Source organism: Colias philodice, chromosome 14 (genome assembly GCF_061535455.1).
Source record: "Colias philodice isolate Cphi_HAF_F1 chromosome 14, ilColPhil1 Martin Lab GWU primary, whole genome shotgun sequence".
Lineage (NCBI taxonomy): Eukaryota > Metazoa > Arthropoda > Insecta > Lepidoptera > Pieridae > Colias > Colias philodice.
In genome coordinates this window covers 1,069,591-1,084,280 of record NC_143099.1, presented here as the reverse complement: position 1 = coordinate 1,084,280, position 14,690 = coordinate 1,069,591, and the positions used below count along the sequence as shown (strand labels likewise).

Here is a 14,690-nt window from a genome sequence, read left to right as displayed (position 1 = left end):
TATTCATCTGAGTAACAACTCTACAATAAGGTAATGCGGGGTTATTTGCAATGGTATATAGAGTTTACAATGTTTGTTAACAGAGTCACCTAGCCAGAAACAACGCAATGTGTTCAAGCTACGGTAGAGCAAGCAACCTGCGTGAAAGTTTGTAGAGTTTAGAGTTTGAGTTTACGGACCAGAAGGTGTCGCTTTAACAAACTGCTCGGAAAGAGACGGCGATATCGTTCCGAAGAGAACGCAGCCAAACAAACGTGAAACGATTCCGGTCCAGTGCTGTGATTCCTTCCTCGTGGGTGGCGGCGTGTTCGAAGTGCGAGAGTTCTTACGTCGCGCACCAACGAAAATAAATTCCCATCTGTTCAAATATTGTGCAAGTTTTTTGTTATATCCTCCAGAAAATGTTCTGAAACCGTGTGCCACCGTGCCGCCCGCTAACTTGGTGTTTTTGTTAATTTTGTGTTGTGTTTTGAGTTGAGGTGTTTTTTTGTTTTCATATCCGTGTCTTGTGAATGGATCTGTTATAACGCGATTATGAAGGCGTGCGCTTCGCAATAGGTACGTAATATCTCGCATACTTGATTTATTGGTTTCGTATTGTGAGCGTTGAAGCCTTAGATATCATTTGAATAGTGTATTATACTGATCCGACCCGCGTCCGTCGCCACTAACTGGACTTTCGCAATCGTAATTCTTAAAGCGTGTGTTGCATTCCTTAAAAGTAAACCACTCCATAAATGACTTGTATTCAATCGGTAGTGGTACGTGTAAACCGCTCTATGTATGACCAATAGCCCTATAACAATTGTTTTATAAATTGTTCATTTATTATTCTAAGCGTGTTCGATTCATTTCTCCTACTTCGTTTAAGGCAAAGTTAATAATTTCTACTCATTACAATCTATGGGACGTGGTTGTATTTATTTAAATGTAGAGACATTTAACACAGTCAAGGAGCTTCAGGGGTCATTTATAAGGCTGAGAGAGCGCTAAAATTATTAACCATAAAATAAAATATTTCAGAAAGTTTCTGTAAAATTATACCCATAACAAGTCGTCTCTAAACGTAGACAAATAAAACGAAATAGCAGCCCATTTATTTCAAGTGTAGGTAATAATTAAAACAGGTAGGTATAATTAATTTAACCTTTTTCGCGACCGTCTCTTCGCTCTAACGATTAGCGTAAAAACATGATAAAGTTGGAAATTAATTATTACTTGCAAATTAAATAGTTACATTAGATACTATTTAATTTGTGACTTAAGATATTATTTATAGGATATATTATTCTCTTATTTTTTATTCCAATATGAACTTTACCAATAGCACACTTTACGAAGACATCTCGATTGAGATAAAAATGAGGGATCAATAAGGATTAAAAGCGATAGAACTCTTTTCAGAGATTAGTCTGAGTTCGATTCTATATCGAAAATTAGTGAAATGAGAATTTTACGCAACATTAATTTTTCGTGGGTTGTTTTCACGGGCTCAAAATGAATTTTACATTTTGGGCGTTATTATATTAAGCGATGCTGAATTTAATCCATTTTTTTTTCTGGAATATATTATAAGTGTTAGAGAGTCTGATGGATTCTCTGTAACGTATTTTAGGTTTCACAAAATATTGTGATAGAGGATTGTATTTTTTTTGTATTTTATGTTTCAACCGACACAGTAACACAATATTACGAATAATGTAGAGATTTCTGCGTTCGTTTGTCCCTTTTCTCACTTGACCATTTAATATAGAGCTCGAATACCTAGTTTGTTAAATGTATTCTTCTATAGAATCAACTGAGACAGGTCTATGCAATTTAAGCCATAAATGTTGGTTAGACACGATTGTCTCTACATTTTAAGTGAACTTTATTTTATCAACATCGAATAGGTTATAAAGTTACCCTCGAAATAAAAAGGTGCTAAATCAGTACTGTTTAGTAAATAATTAAAGCAAATGAAGCATAAATGAGCTCATAAACTGGAGAGGTTTAAGCAACATTGACTCCTACTACTTGTAGCCAGATGGTATTTAAACCCACATTGGAGTAACAGCGTTACACTATTGACTACTATTGTCCTGGCCGTGGTACAAACATTTACTTACCCGGGAAATGCAAGGTTTACGGTGTGCGTTACCCAGGCAAAATGTTTTGCTTTAGAGAGATGAGACTTAAACAAATAATTAGTGTATCATGAGGAGCAATTTGTTTACTAATAGCAAAATTTGTTTGAATTGTAGTTTTTAAGTTATATAAGAAAAACAAATTTTGCTGGAGTAACGTTTGAAACGTTACCCAGGCAAAATCGTCTTTCAAAAATTAGTTTCAGCACGGAACCAAATACATGAATAGATAGCTTTTGTTGAGTAGTAAATGTTTATAAATAGCAAAATTTGTGTGTGGTATAGTTCTTTAGTTATTTAAGATTTTGCTGCGGTAACGTTTTGGGATTTCCCAGATCTCGAAAACGGCTCAACGCAGAAGTTTGAAAAAAATACCAATAAAAGACCTTAATTTGTTTAAATTTGTTTAATCATTAGTTTTTGATTTGGTTGACGTAAACCAATGTAATTAAATGGTTTCAAAAATCAGAAGAAGCGGGTTTACATGTAAACCAATACACTTATAACCAAATAAACAGCTGTAAAAAATACCCGTGGTTCGACGCTTGTTTACAGCAGACATTTTAGATTTCATACTTTACACGTTAAGAAGATAAAAACAAATTTGATTTATTTTAGACTGGTCGTACTTTAGCGATCGAATACGCAGTTCCCATAACATTAAGAAACATGGCATACTTTAAACAAATTAAAATGATTCATGAAAATTCTTTCCTGTTAATTTCAGCCTTGAATTACGGCTCTAATGAAAGTTATCTCAAAAACAAGAATATGTCAGCAATTCTCTAATAAGCCGACCAAATTGAAAAGGTCACGTAAAAGCGACTGCACCGTACGTACGGGTAATCTTCGCAAATTAGCAGCTTGGTAACCGATGTTTTGTACAGTTAAGCAGAAAAACGTTATTCGTGAAGCCGATTTTTTAATATTTTTTAAGTGCAGTACCATATTACACAATTTTTACTAGTTAATAAAAGTGTAATATCATAGTGTATAATTTATAGTGTGATTTAAAACAATACAAACATATATACATGTAGCTATATTTTTAGTACTTAATTTGTTGTTTCTGTTAAACCAAATGTTTTATTTTGATACCACAACGCAAAGCCACGCTAAAAACGTTTTAACGTTCTTGATGCTAGTCAGAGCAGCGCGCATCGCTGTGTGCAATGCAACGCAACAGCTATATGCCTTGTCTTACTTACTCTTTAGCTGTGAGTAGTTGAGTACGCTCTATCTATGGATACGCTAGCTCCGACCGAACCAATGAAACAATATATAATTTTTAAGATAATATTCGCTCGATTATTGTGCAGGAACCATTGAGTTAATAAACTTATTTATACCAGAATAACAAAAAATATTTTCAACACGCTTTGTTTACATGTTTGAACCGTGCCGCTAGAGAAAAAATACAGAAATTACGTAATATTTTCACTTACCGACTTGAATCTTTACATACATCCTCATTAATGGTATTATATTTAATACACACAAACAGTTTTGACATGGTTTTAGCATCACAATTCCAACTCAAGTCACACTGTGGTATTGAAATATGAGCTTTATGTCGTGTTACTTAGAGTGGATATTTCAACATTAAGTTAAAAGAAGGTTACGACGCTTTGACAATGATTGGTTCACGGGTTATCCACCTGTGGCAGTCACATGTAATGTTAAAATATTCACTCTAAGTAACACGTAACAAAACTCAAAAATGTTGATGCTAAGGCAAAGCAATACATATAATTTGTATGAGACTGATTTTTTAAATAAAAATAATGAATCTTAACCATTTTATTATTTTAACTAACCTGACCAGAAAACTTTTGTATTCAACTGTACTAACAAAACATCTATATTATCCTGTTCATTTCAGATGGTTGCGCTTATGTATGGTGCGGTCGCTTTTATGTGACCTTTTCAATTTGGTCGGCTCATTAGAGAATTGCTGACATAATCTTGTTTTTGAGATAACTTTCATTAGAGCCGTAATTCAAAGCTGCAATTAACAGGAAGGAATTTTCAGGAATCATTTTAATTTGTTTAAAGTATGCCATGTTTCTTAATGTTATGGGAACTGCGTATTTGATCGCTAAAGTACGACCAGTCTAAAATAAATCAAATTTGTTTTTATCTTCTTAATGTGTAAAGTATGAAATCTAATATTTCTGATGTAAACAAGCGTCGAACCACGGGTATTTTTTACAGCTGTTTATTTGGTTATAAGTGTATTGGTTTACTTGCAAACCCGTTTCTTCTGATTTTTGAAACCATTTAATTACATTGGTTTACGTCAACCAAATCAAAAACTAATGATTAAACAAATTTAAACAAATTGAGGTCTTTTATTGGTATTTTTTTCAAACTTCTGCGTTGAGCCGTTTTCGAGATCTGGGAAATCCCAAAACGTTACCGCAGCAAAATCTTAAATAACTAAAGAACTATACCACACACAAATTTTGCTATTTATAAACATTTACTACGCAACAAAAGCTATCTATTCATGTATTTGGTTCCGTGCTGAAACTAATTTTTGAAAGACGATTTTGCCTGGGTAACGTTTCAAACGTTACTCCAGCAAAATTTGTTTTTCTTAAATAACTTAAAAACTACAATTCAAACAAATTTTGCTATTAGTAAACAAATTGCTCCTCATGATACACTAATTATTTGTTTAAGTCTCATCTCTCTAAAGCAAAACATTTTGCCTGGGTAACGCACACCGGTTTACGTACAGATTTACATCAGATTATTCAACACTAGAATTTTATTATATGTATTGATATACGATGTATTTGGAATGTAGAGTTCAATTGTTTTTGCAAAAAGTGAACCTTAACCTATATTCTTTCGTAAACCATCTAATAAAATATAAACTCGAACAGGAAAAATGCCCTTAAATAATATATAATACATAAGTAAACACTTCGATACATTAAGAACTCTACCATTTAGAAATTAAAGATTTTAACGGATTTTAAACGCCATTAATTCATTATATTATAAAACCCGATGTTTCGTACACTACCGCGAGTGTGGTAATATAAATAATGTATAATACTCGCGTAAAATCAGACACTAGAAAATATTAAGTACTCCACCAAATTCTTGCTCAATCAGGTCAGTCCCAGGCCAGTATGTTCAAACAGATGGAACTCGATTAAACTTACGTGTTCACATTAGAAATCCCTTCCCCTGCACGGCGTCTATAATGCCGCTGCAATTAGCCGTTTAGCTGGCTTCCCATTACACCGTAGTGTAACACGTGTGTAGTATAAATAGTAAGTAAATATTACCTGGGAATGTTGGGAACTTGGGAAGGATTGTTGCAGATTAACGTAGTTGATAGATTTAAGTTCGAGTTAATTTAAAGATTTGTTAACGGTGGACTCTACATTTAGAATTTCAATCAAAAAATATGATGACAAACAATGATGAATTTACAGTATTTAGGCGATTATTTTAGTTAGGTTAGTTAGGAAATAACTGTATTTTGCTTATTATTTAGTTATTAAACATAAACTATAAACGATAAAATACTCTACAATTTGATACCGTAAGGAAAGCTTACGTAAACTTAATAAAATTGGTTAATCAACAAAAGCTCTGCCAATAAATTGTACTATACAAAACTTGTAGACATTCGAATGGTTTGCTACAGTTTGGTGTAAGTAGTGGTCATTTTAATTTCTGCCCAAGTGGGATCCGCATGATAACCAGGGGTACGTTAATTGCTCCAGGTATTCGTCATTATCTTGTTCGAGCGGGTTGCTATGCAGATTGTACGTGGTGCGTGGTGGTGTTATATTTGTTCACTTACGTCCCTCTATATCGACATGCTTGTAATATATTTAAAGTTACAGTACATTTACAGCAGTAGCGTGAACACCTTAAATACATAGCTATAATTTACATACAATCTCTATAATCATAATATCTCTATCACTAAACATAATGTTTTTGCGTTATCTTCCGCTCTATCGGATATTAAATGGACTATTGTATCACGGCATAAATTATATCGTCATACAGAGTGATAGTCATCCCGAAAATGGTTAAAGTAACTATAGTTTTGGTTTTATAGTTTGTAAAATCTATGATGCTAACAGCCCACACAATGCGTATAAAGGTTTGGTAACTTAGGCCATTCTCCCATTGCGATACGCACAGGCGATTCAACTATCCTGCAAGTCTCGGAGACTAGTCGCCGCGGAATATCTCACATACATTGTACCGGTAGCGTAGTGTGCGAGCCTACATACAAATGTATGAGAGATACTCCGCGGCGACTAGTCTCCGAGACTTGCAGGATACTTGAATCGCCTGTGCGTATCGTAATGGGAGAATGGCCTTAGTCTACTATTCTCACGACTGAACCATGTAACTGGAAAACAATAGTACATAATTGTATTAAATATTCATCACCGTTAAAAGGACTCTATATCATTCGCACAAAGTTTATTTTCGCAAGATCGCATCTTGGTAATAGCCTTCCCGTATCAGCTGACCCATGAACGTTGTGGTTATTGTATTATTATATTTTATTATTCATTATTTACCTGCGATATGCTTGATAAGGTTAAACTGGGATTTCGCGTAAAAGGTTAGCTTTGGATTTTAATGTTTGTGTGGTCAGTTTAATTTATGTAAGAACATAATAATTGAGTAGACAGTAGAGGTAATAAAAACAGAGCTTTTTATCGAAGGAAGAAAATACAAGCAATAATAATAATTAAACAGTATTACAAGTTTGTCTGTCTGTGTTCAAGTTAAACGTTTATTTACGTTTGTTTTAACTGAAAGCTGATGTATCATGCAGTCGTAAGTAGGTAATTTACAGTAGAAATCACATATTATTTTGGAAAAAAGGGTTATCCAAAATGATTTTCCGCTTATAAAAGGTTGCCTACAAAGAATTGGTTCCCGGAGAAAACGTGGCAGTCGAATAGAGTTTAGCATATTTTTCTTTCATTAAAAGCGGATTTAAAATTTCAACAAATTAGTTGGAAGGACCCACTTATAAATATAATTTGACTTTGATTAATTTATTAAGGACCTTTCCATTTTATTTTCAATTTATATGACCCACGTACGCGGTCAAATAATTTAACAGTGATATTGAATTTTAAATTAATCTTAGATACTATTTATCTATTCTGTACATAAATACATTAAAGTATTTATATAAAAACAGCTTTGGTCAGATAATGCTTGAAAAACCAGGACCTATCTTCCCAATTAAAAGAGGCGTTAGGCAAGGTGATCCACTGTCTCCACGATTATTCACAGCTGTACTGGAAGCGATCATAAGCAAACTTAAATGGGAAAAAATGGGAATCAAGATTCAACAAAATTACATTAGCCATCTAAGGTTTGCAGATGATATTGTAATAATTGCTAACAACGCAAAGGACTTGGACAAAATGTTATCAGAGCTCTACGTGTCTAGCAAAAGAGTTGGCCTCGACATCAACATGAGCAAAACAAAAATCATGACAAACCACTGTATCGTTCCCATCAAGCTAGCCAGTACACCTATAGAATACGTTGAATCTTTCATATACCTTGGAAAACAAATATCATTCGACAAATCAAACAATGAACGAGAAATAGAGAGAAGGGTAAACAGCTCATGGAAAAGATACTGGAGTTTCAAGGAAATCCTAAAAGGCAAATTTCCCTTGAAACTCAAGAAGAAGGTTATGGATTCATGTTTGCTCCCTCTACTCACATATGGATGTCAAACATGGAAATTCACCCGACGAGTCAAAAACAAATTAACATCTTGTCAGCGCAGTATGGAAAGGAGCATTCTTAAAATACGCAAATGTCAAAAAATACGTCACACCACTATAAGAGACAAAACAAAATTTAAGGATGCCCTATCATACGCACTTAAGCTGAAATGGAGCTGGGCTGGCCACATAGCAAGAATGAAGGACGACCGTTGGACTATACGCCTTACATCTTGGCCTGGTCCGAAAGGCAAAAGAAAGCACGGCAGACCCCTATATCGCTGGGCGGACGACATAACAAAAATAACTGGCGAAAAGTGGATGGCACAAGCGAAAAATAGAGACCACTGGAACAGTCTGGAGGAGGCCTTCACCCTTGCTTAAAGGGGTTCTCTAATGTTTACATTAATATATATTACAATCACTAAATCTATAATTGTATAATTCATTTTATATTTATAAGTCCAACTATAGTGTAGTACATATATTAAAATAAGTTAATGTTACCATATTGTTTAGCATGTAAGATTATATTGTGAATAGAGAAATAAAGGCTTTTTTATTTTTTATTTTATTTATTTATTTACTATTTATCTGGGTAAAAGTCTTTATGTTTTATTACTGATTAATGCATTTGATTATTTTACTCGAGCAAAATAATTTTCATTTCTTTAGATTTGATGTCAACTTTCCTAAATGAAAAATTTTAAAACCTCTTGTGGTACGGGAGCTATTAACGTTAAAAAAAAAGTCATTTTAGTATAGTTGGTTTTTTAATATACTGTTCCTCTTGCTATTTCGGTTAGAGTCCGGGCTGTCTGGCTGGTCGCAGTGGTTGCGTTTTTTAGTGCGCATCTCATCTGCACAGGATAATTTCCTTAATTTTAAGTCATTTTTTAACGCGTAATTTTTAATATTTTGCCTTTAGATATATCCATCAGACATAATTTTTTTATTGCAAGACGTTTTTTTCGTTGTTAAATAGGTGCCAGACGCAATGTTTTATTTCGTTTTTATAAAAAATTCAAATTATTTTAGAATGTCTGTAAATTTCATATTATGTTCTTCAAACATAATATAATCTAAAATTAATTAGCCAGACGCTAATTCGATTGTTAAGTATTAAATATGTACAAATAAAAACGTAGTGGAAGAAGGTTAGTACATATAACAATTTGATGATTGTGTATATGGAGAGATAGTTTAAAGTGCAAGAGAGATAGAAAGGGTCGGCCGCGAAAATTAAATAACAATAAAAAATAACTTTTTTTTTTCGAAAATATAAGATGCATAGAAATTGAATTGTTCCTACTCTAGGATTCCCTGTGTTGTGGGAACAAGTACCTTCCATTGGTACATTTTATTCCTTAGGCTAAAAAATAAACTATTAGGGTATATCAACAATCTTCTATACAAAACAAATTTTTTATTACTTAACTATTAAGTTATGGGTTTAAATGAAAACAGCGATTACATAAACTTATTTATATTGTTTCCAATAGCACATTGCCTAATACCACACATTACACACCGCGTACAAGAAGAAAAAGAATCTCAGATAAAATACAGTGTTGCCAATACAAGTTAAATTTTCTAATATATATCTAATATTAACTAGCGACCCGCCCGGCCCTGGCCTCGCACGGGTGCAATGCTGATACTAAATACACTACAGAAAAACTGTGAACGTTGAATATAAAAACGTAGCGGCCCGCTCCGGCTTCGCAAGGGTATATCTATACTAATATTATAAAGCTGAAGAGTTTGTTTGTTTGTTTGAACGCACTAATCTCGGGAACTACTGGTCCGATTTGAAAAATTCTTTCGGTGTTAGATAGCCCATTTATCGAGGAAGGTTATAGGCTATATTTCATCACGCTACGGGCAACAGGAGTGGAGCCACGGGGGTGAAACCGCGCGGAGCAGCTAGTAAAATATATAGCCGGGCGGCCGGCCGGTACCGCCGCAAACGCTACGTCCCGCAATTTTTAAATCTGTAATATCTTCGAAAATATTCACTTAAATCATACGGTGTAAAGGGCCATATAGATCTATATTAAATGAACAATATATTTAAGGTCTTTAATTGGTTAAGGATTAATGCTGTATTGGTTAAAATCGCTTCGAAAATTAGCCATTATTTGTCGTAAAAAGTAAATGACAAAAAAAGTTATTGTGGGTTATCCATAAGAGATAGACATATACCATCACGGACTTTTCTGTAGACCTTTTCAATGTGTACTATAGTTAGTACATTATTTTGATAAAACTCGTAGGGTGCCTGCGTTTGCACTGTAAGTGGAAAAAATGTAATTATTTACGAAATCACATTAGAAACCTCAAAAATAACAGTACTTCTCCACTATTTAATGGATGTTATTATACATATAAACCTCCCACTTGAATCACTCTATCTATTTAAAAAAACCACATCAAAATCCGTTGCGTAGTTTCAAAGATTTAAAGAGACATAGGGACAGAGAAAGCGACTTTGTTTTATACTATGTAGTGATGATGATAACAATATTAATTCATTAATCTTAATTCTTAATATATATACATAAATCTCGTGTCATAATGTTTGTCCTCAATGGACTCCTAAACCACTTAACCGATTATAATAAAATTCGCACACCATGTGCAGTTCGATCCAACTTGAGAGATAGGATAGTTTATACATGTAGATACCACGGGCGAAGCCGGGGCGGACCGCTAGTATACCTATATAAATTCATGCTAACTACTTTAGTTAAATTAAATACAAACTTAAACATGCGAGTGTGTGTGTGTTCACGTGTGTGTGTCGTGTGTGGTGTGTGTGTGTTGTGTGTGTGTATGTGTGTACATCAATATTGAAACAAACTTTCTAGTTGTTTACAGATGATGGAATATTGGAAAACAATAACAATTCCTTAGACGATAACATAAATAATTCTGACAGTGTGAGGAAAGATGATGATGAGGATGATTATGAAGATGGCTTTTTAAATTTAACAATGTAATTGTTTATTAACCTTCATTGATATAGTTTTTATTCCATTCTTTTCAATGTATGGTAACTTTAATTTATTTTTCACTTTTATGTTTTTTTTTTCATTTTAGCTTTTATTTATAAGAACAAGTGTAAATAATATTGTATTCTTGCAATTATATCCTGTCGCATAGTTAAAATATACACTAGCTGATGAGCTGCATGCTTCATTACTTTTTTTATTTATACACATTATTTAATACTTAACAATCGAATTAGCGTCTGGCTAATTAATTTTAGATTATATTATGTTTGAAGAACATAATATGAAATTTACAGACATTCTAAAATAATTTGAATTTTTTATAAAAACGAAATAAAACATTGCGTCTGGCACCTATTTAACAACGAAAAAAACGTCTTGCAATAAAAAAATTATGTCTGATGGATCTATCTAAAGGTAAAATATTAAAAATTACGCGTTAAAAAATGACTTAAAATTAAGGAAATTATCCTGTGCAGATGAGATGCGCACTAAAAAACGCAACCACTGCGACCAGCCAGACAGCCCGGGCTCTAACCGAAATAGCAAGAGGAACAGTATATCAAAGAACCAACTATACTAAAATGCTCTCTTGTCAACGTTGGTAGCTCCTATACGATTGTTTGCGATATGTTTTTGTTAATATGTATGTAATCTTAATTTTAAAATAAGAATTACGAAGCAGAGATTGATAATTAAAAATAAATTTAAGAGAAAACTTTCAAAGAGTTCAGCTGCCTTCTCATTTTAACAGAGTAAACACTTTTTAAATTCGGTTTAACGAATATAATGAGAGACTGGAGCTGCACTCAGAAGAGTAAATTTAATCTTCTCGTTTAAAACTTGTACAATCTTAATTATAATGCTACCCGATGAATTTTGAACTGCTTTTTCATTTTTGATTATCCTGTACAATTTTCTCTTAATAGAATTCAGTAATTATTCTGCGATACGTTTGGAGATAAAATAAAAATTCCGATGTTCAGTCGCTTTTACATAAACAATATACCTAAGTAAAGTTCATGATCTTGGCAACTGGCAAACCATAGAATAGATAAGTAGAGACCTTTTCAAACAGGGACAAATTAATCACGTTGTATCAGTAATTTTAAATGTTTGAATTGTCCATACAAAACAATTATTTATTATAGCGCGTGAAAAAATTACCTAACTGGTTAATGGTAAAACGACAGTAAAACTATGTTAAGACGATTCTAAAATGCTTCTAGAAGGCGTCTACTGTATAAATAAATGTTTGAGTTTTTGTTTGGGTAAAGGACTCCACAGAGGAGACATGAAATGTCCTTTTCTAGAACGTATGATATACTGTCAGGTAATGATTGATCCATGATTGATGAACGTTTTTGGTAAATGCGTTACTTTACGAAATGCCAGTTTGATTCAGGCGTGCGTTAACCTTAATATCGATACGAATGTATTGGTAATGGGGTGACAACAAGCGCGTTTTCGTATGAAGAGCTTTATCTACTGGAGCAGAAAATTAATGTATGTACAGGGAATAAGTATAGACTTCTTATGTAAGTACCTATATTAGATTTTGTTCGAGACTTCGCCCAAAAGACTTAACTTTGTTATTAGGTATAAGTACCTTGAACTGATTGAAACAAAATAAGCATTAAAATGACGAAGAAGTAACTCTACACGTAAACATAAAATAACAGACGAAAAATCTAATAACGTATTACGTAACAGACTAAAAATCAGCCCTGTTCGAGCACAGAATAAATAGGTTCGGGTGTCAAAGACTCAAAAGCTCGGCAGCATGGCTGAGTCTATCCCGATTGCCACGGTATGTTTTTGATTTTTTTTTGTGAACGTTCCCTACTTTGAGTTGTGTCGCATGGTATCCTGTTATCTTTCATTTAATAAAAGTTTAATAACGCTACAAGGCCTATAGAAATAGCTCAAATAAAACTTTGACGTCGCAAAAATATATTTTCTCATATCTTCCACAAACATCGATCCAGATTTTATTATACGAATAGAATCTAACAATATATATGCAAATATAATTTACCCATAATCTATATGATCCTTTTCGTCCGTAAATACCGTAGATATTGGATGTAAATGCTCATTAATTTTCAAGAAAGGCACGAGGGCCCTTCTGATATCCGTCATTTCATCATTCTACAGAATAGGGATATATTTTCGAATATTTTTCGCGGGAAATGGCAAAGATAATAACAGGAATAGAATTAATATAATCGCATTTCGATTCGTGTCTCGTGAACTTGTGAAAACATATTATTCTTTGACTTAATTTTGAATATAGCGTCAGAGCGTGGCTTCACTCGCACCGCAGTCCGCACGGTATTTGGATAAAATAATGGAATCTCATCAATTCATAGAGAACCAGCATGTATTTTCAGAATATCTATCTATCTATACTAATATTATAAAGAGGAAAGGTTTGTAATTATGTATGTATGGTTTTCACGTATAAACTACGGGACCGATTTTGATGAAATTTGGCACAGATAATCTTTAGACCCTGAGAAAGAACATAGGCTACCTTTTATTGCGAAATATGTACCGAAGCCGGGGCGGACCGCTAGTCTACCATAAGTCGCTTAAAAACTCTTTGCTCAATTGTTATTTTTCGCAAGATTTATGTAGAAAAGTTGACCTTTGCGAAAGAAAAAGGATAAAAACTTCTTGCAAGTGCTTTCCCGTGCTCTGTATTTTGTTATAGTTAAAGCACTAGGAAACTTTTAGAATATAAACTAGTTACTAGAAACTATTAAATCTACACTTAACTAACTGTTATCCGTGACTGCGTGCGTAGCGTAATAAATTATTCATAACCTTTATTTATATAAAATCCTAAATGTATCTGTTATTCCTGGATTTATTATAGAAAATCGATGTACATATTTCCAAAAAAGGCTTAGTTAATTACTTACTTACTGCATAAAAGTTTTCTCATTAAAATCTTAAGAAAGGCAAAAGATTTAAAACTTTATGTCTATTAATTAAGTATATTATTTCACCCTTCATCTCGAGCACTTTAAAGCATTCTTACGTTCAGTGTTGATTATGAACGCAAAATTAAACAAGAAAGTAGCAAGTTTAATCCAACATTCTACGTTATAAAGAAACCGATGTAGGGCAGCCAACACCCTTTCTTTTGAAGCTGGCCACAATCGTATTGTCCGCCTACTGCATAGGACAGGGACAAGGGACAATAATCAGTCCTTGCATGACTTTCTGGCTATGTTTGTGAAAAAAGATGCTTCTTTTCGTCCTTTAGAGTATTTATGTACATGGTACTGTGGAAATTAGTGCATTTTTCTCGTTAGAGTATAGGATGTAATGATCGAAGCTTTGAACAGATAGTGAAAATAAAAACCATAGACTATGGTAGATAGAGTCGTGTAATTTTACTCTATATTGTGCTCTATGACCATAGAGCACTAACAAAATGTTAGAGTAAGCTTTACAATAGCTAAACGAATAAATGTTGGGTACAAATGTTTAAATGGGTAATTATATGAAAGTTTTCGTGTACGTAGGAGTCGTAGCGGGCCTTGTTGGCAATTAATTTTCGTAACGTGTGCTCTGCAAATATAATCCAGTGTGGTATTAATAATATTTTATGATCTAATTAAATTAGTGGGATAAAATACAGTTTATTTTATAATTAGAAAGTTAAAGAAGCAAATAAAAACTGAGAAAATTTTCCGGAGAAATAATATCCTAAGTGTTTAGGATTTCTTACTTCACTTGCCTAATATACTTTCTTTAAATTTATCGAATAGTTCTGTACATACTTGAGCTTTGTATAT

At 33.2% G+C, this 14,690-nt stretch overlaps 1 protein-coding gene across 1 annotated transcript in view; it reads left to right on the top strand.

Moving 5' to 3' along the window:
• Positions 1-259: 259 nt before the first annotated feature.
• LOC149482626 (uncharacterized) overlaps positions 260-14,690 on the top strand; it is a 160,619-nt gene continuing 146,188 nt past the window's right edge. Inside the window, exon 1 of the mRNA XM_089703233.1 lies at positions 260-558. The gene's annotated coding sequence lies outside the window, so the exon portion shown is untranslated. The remainder of the gene's footprint in view (positions 559-14,690) is intronic.